Genomic DNA, 13993 nt, shown 5'->3' with positions numbered 1-13993 from the left:
GCACTTCTCTTTATTGCACTTCATAAATATTGTGTTGTTTACAAATTGAAGGCTTCTGGCAACCCTGCCTTGAGCAAATCTATTGGCCCTATTTTTCCAATACCATTTGCTCACTTTGTGTCTCTGTGTCCCATTTCTCACAATATCTTAAACTTTTTCATTATTATTATATTTGTTACGGTGGTCTTTGATCAGTAATCTTTAAGAACACTATTGTAATTGGGGGAGGGGTGCCTTGAACCACACCCGTAATCACACCCATATAAGCTACAAAACTTAATTGATTAATACTGTGTGTGTACTAAGTACTCCTCTGGCAATTTCTCCATCTCTCTCCCTCTCCTTGGGTCTTCTTATTCCCTGATATGCAACTATATTGAAATTAGGCCTGTAAATAACCGCACAACGGCCTCTAAATGTTGAAGTGAAAGGATGACACATCTTTTACTTTAAATCAAAAGCTAAACATGATTAAGCTTAGTGAAGAAGACAAGTCTAAAGCCAAGATAGGCTGACATCTAGACTTCTTGTGCCAAATAGTTAAGTTGTAGATGCAAAGTAAAAGTTCTTGAAGGAGATTAAAAGTGCTACTCCAGGGACCACAAAAATGGTAAGAAAGCAAAACAGCCTTTATTGCTGGTATGGAGAAAGTTTTAGTGCTCTGGATAGATCAAACCAGCCACAGTATTCCCGTAAGTTAAAGCCTAATTCAGAGCAAGGCCTGAACTCTCTTCAATTCTGTGAAGGCTGAGAGAGGTGAGGAAGCCTCAGAAGAAAAGTTTGAACTAGCAGATGTCGGTTCATGAGGTTTAAGGAGAGAAGTGATCTCCATAACATAGAAGTACAAGATGAAGCAGCAACGGTTGACATGGACACTCCAGTAAGTTATCCAGAAGATCTAGCTAAGATTTTTAATAAAGGTAGCTACACTAAACAACAGATCTTCCAGTGTAGATGAGACAGCCAGTATAAACTGGAAGAAGATGTTGTCAACTAGAACTTTCATAGCTGGAGAGGAGAAGTTATTGCCTGGCTTCAAAGCTTCAAAGGACACACTAACTCTCCCGTTAGGGTCTGTTTGGTCTGACTCAGCTGATGACTTTAAGTTGAAGCCAATGCTCATTTACCATTCTGAAAATCCTAGGACCCTTAAAAATATGCTAAATCTACTCAGCCCATGCTCTATAAATGAAACAACAAAGCCTAGATGACAGCACATCTGCTTACATTACGGCTTATTGAATAGTTTAAGATCTACTGCTCAGAAAAAGAGATTCCTTTGAAAATACTACTGCTCACTGACAATGCACCTGGTCACCCAAGAGCTCTGATGGAGATGTAAAACAAGATTAATGTTGTTTACATACCTTCTAACACAACTTCCATTCTGCAGCTCATGGATTAAGGAGTAATTTCAATTTTCAAGTCTTTTTTTTTAAATTTTTATTACTGTTGATTTACAATGTTGCATTAGTTTCTGCTGTACGGCAAAGTGTATCAGTAACACATGTACATATATCCACTCTTTTATAGATTCTTTTTCCATATAGGTCATTACAGAGTATTGAGAGGGGTTCCTATTCTTTAAGAAATACATTTCGTAAGGCTATCACTACAATAGGTATTGATTCCTCTGTTGGAATCAAAGTAAATTGAAAATCTTCTGGAAAGGATTCACCATTCTAGATTTCATTAAGAACAATTGTGACTCATGAGAAGAGGTCAAAATATCAGCCACTACAGGAGTTTGGAAGAAGTTGATTCTAAGTCTCATGGATGACTTTCATGGGCTCAAGACTTCAGTGGAGGAAGCAAATGGCGATGTGGTAGAAAGAGTAAAAGAAGTAGAATTAGATGTGGAGCCTGAAGACGTGGCTGAATTGCTGCAGTGTTACGATAAAACTTCAAGATGAGAAGTCACTTCTTACGGATGAACAAAGTAAGTAGTTTCTTGAGATAGAATCTACTCCTCGTGAAGATGGTTTTAATGACAATAAAGGATTTAGAACATTATACAAACTTGGTTGGTAAAGCAGCAGCAGGATTTGAGAGGATTGACTGACTCCAATTTTGAAAGAAGTTCTACTGTAGGTAAAATTCTATCAAACAACATTGGATGCTACAGAGAAATCATTCCTGAACAGAAGTCATTGATGCAAACTTCACTGTTGTCTTATTTGAAGAAATTACCACAGTCAACCCAACTTTTACCAACCACCACCCTGATCAGCCAGAGCCATCAACATCGAGACAGAACCCTCCACCAACAAAAAGATTTTGACTCACATGATGGTCAGCATATTTTAGCAACAAAGTTATCTTTTATTAAGGCATGTACATTATTTATTGGACACCATGCTGTTGCACATTAAAAGATTGCTATATAGTGTAAATATGACTTTTACATGCTTGGGAAACCAAAAATTTGTGTGACTCGCTTTATTGCAATATTCACTTTATCGTAGTGGTCTGGAATGGAATGCATACTATCTTTGACTTCTGCCTGTATTAGGACATATCAATATGAGGCTAATGAAGCTCAAAGAAATGTGGCCTATTTCTATTAAAGACTTGATTAATCACAGGGTCATGTCAAAAATAATATTAGCTTTAGAAATAAATATTAAAGCACTGTGTGGAAAATGATAAAGTGAGTTCTGGACATTTTTCTCTGGTGATTAAAAAATGTCCTGAGTCAATTCAACACTCTTATTTTGATAAGCTACTCAGGAGACAAAGGAGTAATTTTCTTTTTAAAAAAGAAAATCAGAAATGAATAAAAGTAAAATTTGGCTTGATGTTCTACTAGAGACTGACAGATTTAGACAACACTAACATTGCAAAATATAAAAAAAACATATTTAATATTTAGGTGTGAAATACATTAGATAATTGTTTTTCAACAAAGTGACTTTCAAGTTGTTTTGAATGTTTAAAATGCTAATTTTAAAATCAATTTATTTGGCTTTTTTTTTTCAGTATATGCTCTGCATACTAATTAGACATAAGATGAAGTCTAAAAGCCCAGGTATCAACAGAAACACAATGGACTGAGCTGCTGCTTCAGAAGGAAAACTGTGTGACAGAAAATAAAGTTAACAAATTTGGCTATTCTAGAATTTTTTCTGTAAAAATTATACAAAGAACCCATTATTAAGTTATGCTTTTTGTTTTTAGTTATATAACCCACTTCTGTGTCTTCTGTCTGTCCTGAGTTTTTACTGTAATCTGTGGGAGAGGTAGGCTCTTGTAGAATTACTCCATATTGGCTAGCACCTAAAGCCTCAACCCCGTTTTAAAAAGACAGTAAATTTCAGAAGTCTTTGTAAACACACATAGACATCAAAGTTTAAAAAATAGATATTTTTCTTTTTCAATCGCATGGTACAGAACACTGGGATATTAACCAATTATGGTTTAAAGCATTGAGACAAACCAAAGCTTCTTTCTCTTTTTCAGAAATAAAAAGTCAGTCCTAATTACTTTTACCATCTACATTTGGTTGAAGAGTGATGGCCTTCTGGTCGTTTGAAAATACAAGTTCAGTTTTTATGGTTCACATGGGATGCAACTTTGTTGTCCATCTATGTGGTGTTTAAAGTGTATGGCTATCTCTTCAGTCAACAGTTTAGAATATCTGTACTAAAAACTCCTCTCAAAATATTCAATTATTAATTAATTATTATGTAGATTTTCTCACAGATTCATTTAAGAAATCAGATATTCAAGAGTTAGTCTAATGGCCATATTAACTAAGCATTTTCCTAGATCCCATAAACTCCATTAATGAATTACAGTAGATACAAAGAAGTTCCTGAGCCATATTGTCTCAAATGTTGCAAAATGCTTTGTACTTTGTATAAAGATGATTGGTTCATGCATTGTTTATTTGAACTGCATTTGTGTTTTTGCTAAAACCAGTATTGAAACCATTAGTCATTGTGTTATCAAAAGTTTCTTTTAGATAACCACCACCTTTCTTCCCATGGTTAGTTTCTTGGGGGAAAAAACAAAACAAAACAAAACAAAAACCAGCTATATCTCAGTAATGAATTTTCATGATTTCTGTTGTCAGACAAAGAAAACAATGTAAACCTATGTACTCTCTTTTACCTTGGCTTCCAAAAGAATTATAGGCACATTTAGTGACAGATTGTAGTAATCTACTCATGCCAAGCACATATTTATGTCTATCCCTGGTCCATTTTGGGATTTTTTTGTTTTTTGTTTTTTTGGTACACAGGCCTCTCACTGTTTTGGCCTCTCCCGTTGCGGAGCACAGGCTCCGGACACGCAGGCTCAGCAGCCATGGCTCACAGGCCCAGCCGCTCTGCGGTACGTGGGATCTTCCCGGACCAGAGCACGAACCCGTGTCCCCTGCATCAGCAGGTGGACTCTCAACCACTGTGCCACCAGGGAAGCCCATACTTTTATATTTTTTAAATGAAGTTTCTGTAGTAATTCTCAAATGTATTTCTGTATAGGTAATGTGTCTTTTCTCTTTGGCTTTCTTTTATAATTTATCTTTATTTCTTGTTTTCAGAAATTCAACATGATATTCCTCGGCATAATTTTATTTGTCTTCATTTTGCTTGGGTTTATTGATCTTGGTTCTGTGAATTTATAGATTAAAAAAAGAGAAGGAAACATGGTGAATTTTTTTTAATATTTTTTAAACTGTACTCCACGGGACTTTTTTTTTTTTTTTTCCTTTATGTTATTATCCCACATGCCACTTTACTAAAGCTTTATTAAACTTTTTAAAAGTCTTTTCTCTCTCTCTCTCTCTCTCTCTCTCTTTGTGCTTCAGTTTCACTAGTTTTTATTGCTCTGGTTTAAAGTTCACTGATCTTTTCTTCTTCACTCTCTAATCTACTGTTAATCTCACCCAGAACAAATTTTCATTTCAGATATTGTAACTTTCTCCCTTAGAAATTTCATTTGATCCTCCTCTCTTTTTTAAAAGCAATTTCACTTTTCTCTTTACTGTGTTCATGTTTTTCTTTAAATTCTTGGCAGTTTGCCTGTTCTTACCTGGTACTCTCATCATCTCTGTCATTTCTAAGAATATTTCAATTGACTAATTTTTCTCCTGGCTATCAGTTACATTTTTCTGTTTTTTAAATTGTTTTTATATCTGGCAATTTTTATTCAATTCTCAATATTGCACATGTTAAATTGTGGAGTGTCTGGATTTTGCTTTCTTCCTTCAAAGAATGTTGAGTTCTGTTTTGGCTCAGTTAAATTACTTGAAGTTCATCTTGACCATTTTAAAATTTGTTTTTAAGCTTTGTTGGGATGGGGCTAAAATAGTCTCTACTCTAGGGCTAGGTGTTACTACCACAATGTTTCTGGGACCTTTACTAAATAACCGTGGTATTTAACAAGCTAGTCAGAACTCACACATCACTTCATCTTATATAAACTCTAGAATTCATTCCATTTGCCATTCCTGGTAGTTCTTTGTCTGGTCTCATGGTGTTTCACTCTCTACATATGTGGCTTAGTATTCAGTAGCAGACTCAAAGAGACCCATGTGCAGATTTCCAGAGTGCTATTTCTGTGTAACTCCCTCTGTACTCTGCTTGACAAATCCCAGCTATTTCAGCCCCCTACACATTAATTTCTGTCTTCTTGACTTAGAATCTATGTTTTGTTTGAGTCCCCCTCCTTGCTCTGTGAAAAAAAACATGCTTCCAGGCAGCAAGTCAGCATGTTTGTAGGGCTCACCTAGTTTATCACTCTTTTCTTGGAGCCCACAGTCCTATGCTGCCTATTGATGAGTAGCTGAAAATAATTGTTTCATATAATTTGTCTAGTTTTCTCGTTGTTTTTCAGCAGGGGTGCAAGTCAACTACCAGTCACTCTGCCATGGCCAAAGTAGAAGTCAGTGGTCTGCTTAGCTTTATTTTAATACCTTTAGTTATACTCTGTTTAATAATGTAATACATGTCATATCCTTTTGTAATATGTGTATACATTCTATAAAATTATCCATAAAAAAATAATAAAAAATACTCTGAAGAAATGGAAAAGCATATTTTTGACCCAGAGAAGAGCTAACAAGTCTTTCAATTTTTCCTTGCCCCAACAGATGGCAATAAAAGGGGATTTAAGTTTAACAAAAGGCTATTTCTTTTCTTTCAGATGAGAAAATGTTAAAGATCTCTTCCATCCAAACTTTGGAGTCAGCTTCCCTTGGAGCTCTTAAGAAAAAATCATCAAATGCTTGAGATACTTACCTACCTAAAAACAGGAGTTTTCTGGTGTTGTGATACTTTAATTGTAAAGCATTCAACAAGCTGTGAACTTTCTTTGTAATTCTATTGTCACAGAAATGGTAAAGCATTATTTTCACCAAACTTAAAAAGAAAAAAGCACCTTTTAAAATAAAAGGTACACATATTATTTTAATTATACAAGTCTAAGATAATTAGAATGTGTTTTAGTAAAATAATTTTATTATCTATGTCTGAGTACTCATGGCCTGTATCATTTCTCTGAATAAGGCAGGTATGACTTAAAAGTACTAGGATTAAAAATAAGGAGAGGAACCTCATCTGGAAGTAGGTATTGCTATCAAGTAAAACATAAAGGTCATTTCTACAAATACAGTCTTCAGGGATACGGTTTAAAAAGCACCACAAATAGGCACACATTTTCTTTTTTTTGGTACGCGGGCCTCTCACTGTTGTGGCTTCTCCTGTTGCAGAGCACAGGCTCCGGGCCTGCAGGCTCAGTGGCCATGGCTAACGGGCCTACCCACTCTGCGGCATGTGGGATCTTCCTAGACCGGGGCACGAACCCGTGTCCCCTGCAACGCCAGGCGGACTCTCAACCACTGTGTCACAAGGGAAGCTCCATTTTCTTTTTTTAATGCATTTGTTTATAACAATATTTCATTAACAGCTACATACAGAATCCTACACAAATAATCTATAGTTTAAGTCTGGCAGAACAACTTTGTATCATCATAGTCAGGAAGGAGTAGGTTTGGTGATGTATCTCATGGACATCATTTGGTGATGTCTTTTCATTGATGTCTTTCATAATTTCCCACAAAAAATTTTTATTTTCACAGGTATTTTACACAAAGTTTAAGATGTCTGCTCAGACCTCTTTGTTGACTCACTAATATTCTTGATAAAAATCCAGTTGCACATATGGCATTGGGATGCCTGTGATGTTTGTACAACTCTCTTCTTTTGTCATTCAGAAATGCACTTAAATCTGAATTCTCCAAAAAGACCTTTTTTAAACAGCAAAACTAAAATAGCTAGTTTTTGTAACATCTCTTCATTTTAAATTTCTGCATGGAGCTAATCATTTTCCGATACTTTTGTTTGTTTACTTATTTACCTATTTATTTGTATAGTCACCAATCCTCAGTTCCCATCCCATATTCAAATGAAATGTTAAATACTTGAAGGCTGGATCTTTTTCTATGGTTAACTTATATATCCCTGGCATCTAGAACAGTCTCTGACAAGAAGAAAAGACTCAATAACTATTTGTTAATTTGTGAAATCGATAAAAGGTGGTTATTAGGGAAATAATAGTGGAGGTGAGTTCCATCTCAGAGACAATGTGTAAAGAGGACCTGAACAATGGCAGTAATTGTTATTTTCCTTTTCTATAATTTCTACTACATTTTTATTACTTTTTTCAGTAGTCTACTTACGATTGCATATGAAACTTAATCATAACAACCAATTAGAGTTGTTCTCATAAGTTATGATAGTATTTAGATTTATAGATTGGGCAATTAGGATGATTGGATGGGGAAGACTGAGTCATGAATCTTAGACATAAGTCCATTTGGGCAATCAGGAAACAGTATTTAGGTGATATGGGTTCAGAAAATAAATTATAGTATCACAGTGCATGTGCTTTTAAGTTGTCCTGATACAAAGTAATAAGCAAATGGAGAACATGGACACTGAGTGAGTGACATCAACACATCCTGGGAAGCAGGCAGTGAGGAAACATCAAGGACATTTCTCTGTAGGTCACTTGGTTCTGTGCAGAAGGTCAAGACAGGGACAACACAAGACAGAGTCTTGGAGGAAGATGAAGGAACAAGACAGGATCACATTTCTCAGAGCTAAGACAACTAAGTATTTCCCATTCATTTGCAAGCCCACAGCAGCTAATTCCTCCAACGTTGAGCTGGGACTCACATGAGATATTTTAAGAAGAGATTATGGAATCAATTAATGACTTGTACACTTACTAGCTGAATACTTTGGGCCCATTACTTTAGTTTTCCAAACCTTAGTTTCTTCATTCCTAAAATGGAATGATATCTACCTCATTAGATTGTTAGGAGAATTAAAGATCATCTATGGAAATAACTCAATCCAAAGCCTGCTGTTTGGTAACTACTATATGAAGTGTCACTTTGATGATTATTAATCTTTCCAGACATAGTCAATCTCAAGAACTGGAGAGGCCTGAGGCAGAGCATTTGTGTCATGTTGGGCAGCTGTGAGGACTTTAAGCTGCAGAGAATTGGGCCTCTTTGGGTTGCATGCTCCTTTAAAGTCCCTAGAATGAATTTGGCTAAGACCTTCACGCTTCATGGAAGCAGTCCAATGTAGGGTGTTAACTCACACATTAGAGCTATTTTATTTTTCAATTATTGATCCCTGTCAAAGTTGCAGAAAAGATGTATCTAAAGATCAAAATGTAAACAGTACCTATTAAAATAATTTGTCATAAAACATAGGATAATTTGAAGTCAAGATTTTTAGGCATTGACAGACCTTGGAAAGAAATGTACTACCTACTAAGAGACATCCTAGAGTGGAAATTGAGTGATTTTGGTTTAGCATCGAGATTTCATTATTCTGGGGGACCTTCAAAATGGCGGAGGGGTAGGAAGTGGAGATCACCTTCCTCCCCACAGATACATCAGAACTACATCTACACGTGGAACAACTCCTACAGAACACCTACTGAGCGCTGGCAGAAAACCTCAGACCTCCCAAAAGGCAAGAAAGTCCCCACGTACCTGGGTAGGGCAAAAGAAAAAAGAAAAAACAGAGACAAAAGAATAGGGACGGGACCTGCACCAGTGGGAGGGAGCTGTGAAGGAGGAAAGGTTTCCACACACTAGGAAGCCCCTTCACGGGAGGAGACTGCAGGTGGCGGAGGGGGGAAGTTTCGGAGCCGCGGAGGAGAGCGCAGCAACAGGGGTGAGGAGGGCAAAGCGGAGAGATTCCCACATGGAGGATCGGTGCCGGCCAGCACTCACCAGCCCGAGAGGCTTGTCTGCTAATCTGCCGGGGCGGGCGGGGCTGGGAGCTGAGGCTCGGGCTTCGGTCGGATCCCAGGGGGAGGACTGAGGTTGGTGGTGTGAACACAGCCTGAAGGGGCTAGTGCGCCATAGTTAGCCGGGAGGGAGTCCGGGGGAAAGTCTGGAGCTGCCGAAGAGACAAGAGACCATTGTTTCATGGTGCACGAGAAGAGGGGATTAAGAGCGTCAGCACAGACCCCAAAGACAGGCATGAGACGCTAAGGCTGCTGCTGCTGCCACCAAGAAGCCTGTGTGCGACCACAGGTCATTCTCCACACCGCCCCTCCCAGGAGACTGTGCAGCCTGCCACCGCCAGAGTCCCGTGATCCAGGACAACTTCCCCGGGAGAACGCACGGCGCGCCTCAGGCTGGTGCAACGTCACGCCAGCCTCTGCCGCCGCAGGCTCGCCCCGCATCCGTGACCCTCCCTCTCCCCAGCCTGAGTAAGCCAGAGCCCCCGAATCAGCTGCTCCTTTAACCCCCTCCTGTCTGAGTGAAGAACAGACACCCTCAGGCTACCTACATGCAGAGATGGTGCCAAGTCCAAAGCTGAACCCTGGTCGCTGTGTGAACAAAGAAGAGAAAGGGAAATCTCTCCCAGCAGCCCTCAGAAGCAGTGGACTAAAGCTCCACAATCAACTTGATGTACCTGCATCTGTGGAATACCTGAATAGATAACAAATCTTCCCAAGATTGAGGAGTGGACTTTGGGAGTAACTGTAGACTTGGGGTTTGCTTTCTGCATCTAATTTGTTTCTGGCTTTGTTTATCTTAGTTTGGTATTTAAAGATTATTATCTAAAAATTTTTTTAATTTTAATAATTATTTTATTTTTTCTTTCTTTCTTTCCTTTTTTTCTCCCTTTTTTTCTGAGCTGTGCAGCTGACAGTCTTGGTGCTCTGGCTGGGTGTCAGGCATAAGCTTCTTAGGTGGGAGACCTGAGTTCAGGACATTGGTCAACAAGAGACCTCCTGGAGCCCTGTAATATCAAATGGAAAAAGCTCTCCCAGACATCTCCATCTCAACGCTAAGATGCAGCTCCACTCAATGACCAGCAAGTTCCAGTACTGGACATCCCATGCTAAACAACTAACAAGACAGGAACAAAACCCCACCCATTAGCAGAGAGGCTGCCTAAAATCATAATAAGATCACAGACACCCCAAAACACACCACCAGATGCAGTCCTGCCCACCAGAAAGACAAGATAGAGCCTCATCCACCAGAACACAGGCACTAGTCCCCTGTGCCAGGCAGCCTACATGACCCATTGAACCAACCAGAAAGTAAGCACAGAGGGAACTTACCTCAATATAATAAAGGCCATAGCTAACAAACCCACAGCCAACGTTGTTCTCAGTGGTGAAAAACTGAAACCATTTCCACTAAGATCAGGAAGAAGACAAGGTTGCCAACTCTCACCACTATTATTCAACATAGTTTTGGAAGTTTTAGCCATAGCAATCAGATAAGACAAAGAAATAAAAGGAATCCAAATCAGAAAAGAAGAAGTAAAACTGTCACTGTTTGTCATTGACATGATAATATACATAGAGAATCCTAAAGACACTACCAGAAAACTACTAGAGCTAATCAATGAATTTCGCCAAGTAGCAGGATACAAAATTGATGCACAGAAATCTCTTGCATTCCTATATACTAATGATGAAAAATCTCAAAGAGAAATTAAGGAAACACTCTCATTACCATTGCAACAAAATGAATAAAATACCTAGAAATAAACCTACCTTAGGAGACAAAAGACCTATATGCAGAAAACTGTAAGACATTGATGAAAGAAATTAAAGATGATACAAACAGATGGAGAGATATACCATGTTCTTGGATTGGAAGACTCAACATTGTGAAAATGACTCTACTACCCAAAGCAATCTACAGATTCAATCCAGTGCCTATCACACTACCAATGGCGTTTTTCACAAAACTAGAACAAAGAATTTCACAGTTTGTATGGAAGCACAAAAGACCCCAAACAGACAAACTGATATTGAGAAAGAAAAACAGAGTTGGAGGAATCAGACTTCCTGACTTCAGACTCTACTACAAAGCTACAGTAAACAAGATAGTATGGTACTGATACAAAAAAGAAATAAATATCAATGGAACAGGATAGAAAGCCCAGAGATAAACCCACACACATATGGTCACCTTATCTTTGATAAAGGAGGCAAGAATATATAATGGAGAAAACAGTCTCTTTAATGAGTGGTGCTGGGAAAACTGGACAGCTACATGTAAAGTAGTGAAATTAGAACACTTCCAAACACTGTATACAAAAATAAACCCTAAATGGATTAAAGACCTAAATGTAAGGCCAGACACTATCAAACTCTTAGAGGAAAACATAGGCAGAACGCTCTATGACATAAATCACAGCAAGATCCTTTTTGACCCACCTCCTAGAGAAATGGAAATAAAAACAAAAATAAAAAAATGGGACCTAATGAAACTTAAAAGCTTTTGCACAGCAAAGGAAACCATAAACAAGATGAAAAAACAACCCTCAGAATGGGAGAAAATATTTGCAAATGAAGCAACTGATAAAGGATTAATCTCCAACGTTTACAAGCAGCTCATGCAGGTCAATATCAAAAGCACAAACAACCCAATCCAGAAATGGGCAGAAGACATAAATAGACATTTCTCCAAAGAAGAGATACAGATTGCCAACAAACACATGAAATGATGCTCAACATCACTAATCATTAGAGAAATACAAATCAAAACTACAATGAGGGCTTCTCTGGTGGCCCAGTGGTTGAGAGTCTGCCTGCTGATGCAGGGGACACGGGTTCGTGCCCTGGTCTGGGAGGATCCCACATGTCGCGGAGTGGCTGGGCCCATGAGCCATGGCAGCTGAGTCTGTTCATCCGGAGCCTGTGCTCTGCAACGGGAGAGGCCACAACAGTGAGATGCCCGCATGCCACACAAAAAAATCTACAATGAGTCATCATCTCACACCAGTCAGAATGGCCAGCATTAAAAATCTACAAAAAATAAATGCTGGAGAGGGTGTGGAGAAAAGGGAACACTCTTGCCCTGTTGGTGGGAATGTAAATTGATACAGCCACTATGGAGAACAGTATGGATGTTCCTTAAAAAAACTAAAAGTAGAACTACCATATGACCCAGCAATCCCAGTACTTAGCATATAACCTGAGAAGACCATAATTCAAAAAGAAACATGTACCACAATGTTCATTGCAGCACTATTTACAACAGCCAGGACATGGAAACAACTTAAGTGTCCATTGACAGATGAATGGGTAAAGAAGATGTGGCACATATATACAATGGAATATTACTCAGCCATAAAAAGAAAAGAAATTGAGTTATTTGTAGTGAGGTGGATGGACCTAGGGACTGTCATACAGAGTGAAGTAAGTCAGAAAGAGAAAAGGAAATACCATATGCTAACACATATTTATGGAATTAAAAAAAACGGTTCTGAAGAACCTAAGGGTAGAACAGGAATAAAGACACAGACATAGAGAATGGACTTGAGGACACAGAGATGGGGAAGGGTAATCTGGGACGATGTGAGAGAGTGGCATGGACATATATACACTACCAAATGTAAAATAGATAGCTAGTGCGAAGCAGCCACATAGCACAGGGAGATTAGCTCTGTGCTTTGTGTCCAACTAGAGGGGTGGGATAGGGAGGGTGGGAGGGAGACACAAAAGGGAGGAGACATGGGGATGTATGTATATGTATAGCTGATTCACTTTGTTATACAGAAGAAACTAACACACCATTGTAAAGCAATTGTACTCCATTAAAGATGTTAAAAAAAAGATAAAAGAGATTTCATTATTCTTGAGTGGGGGATATCAGTAATTATACTCTTTCAAAATATTTCATAACATTATTTCTTTTTCAATGCCTCCCACTAAAGTAGTTAAAAACTAACTCTATTTCTTTAAAAAAGAAACGTTAAACTAAAAACAGACATAATTGAATTTTGATCAAAAGTAATTTTTTAAGCAGTGGGGTATTGCTTAATATTTTCCTCCAGAGAATTTATGAAAACACAGTTTTATACTGTGGTCCAAGAAATCAATTTCAAACTAATTGAGAAAGTTTTGACCATGCCAAATTTTCATTTCAAGTAAGGAGGAACAATTAATTGATTTTAAACAATTTTATAATTCAAAGGAGAAAAAGAATAATAATTAGCAAAGTCACCTGAATACTTCTTTAAAAGGTAAAATTAAACCTCTTTCTTGATGACATAAAATCAAAAGTACATTTACCACTTCAAAAAGTCCTATAAGGCATAATTAAAGGAAATGATATACTCATTAAAACTGATAAAATAGTATTTCCCCTTTTTGTTTTCATTATGTTTTATGGCATGAATTAAGGATTCTTGATATTAGGGTTTGGGAGAAAAATATATACTCTGTATACAAAAGATGACATATCTATGCCGATTATCTAATTTCTCAGCTTTAAAAGCACTTTATTATCATTAAAACACTGCATTATGTATCCAAATTACAGTTATGGAAGTTGCTCAGTAGCAAATGATTGATTTAGTTATTGTCACAATTCAGGGGCACTCCATGGAGTTTCAAAGATGACTTCATTAGGAAATGTTTGGGAAGCCTGATTTCCCTTGGCCTTGAAGCACTGCACAGTGAACCAAACAGATGAAAGTGAGGGCACAGT

This window comes from Neophocaena asiaeorientalis, unplaced genomic scaffold, assembly GCF_003031525.2.
Source record: "Neophocaena asiaeorientalis asiaeorientalis breed wild unplaced genomic scaffold, Neophocaena_asiaeorientalis_V1.1 scaffold245, whole genome shotgun sequence".
NCBI classification, from domain to species: domain Eukaryota; kingdom Metazoa; phylum Chordata; class Mammalia; order Artiodactyla; family Phocoenidae; genus Neophocaena; species Neophocaena asiaeorientalis.
Note: the sequence above shows the minus strand (reverse complement) of the source record.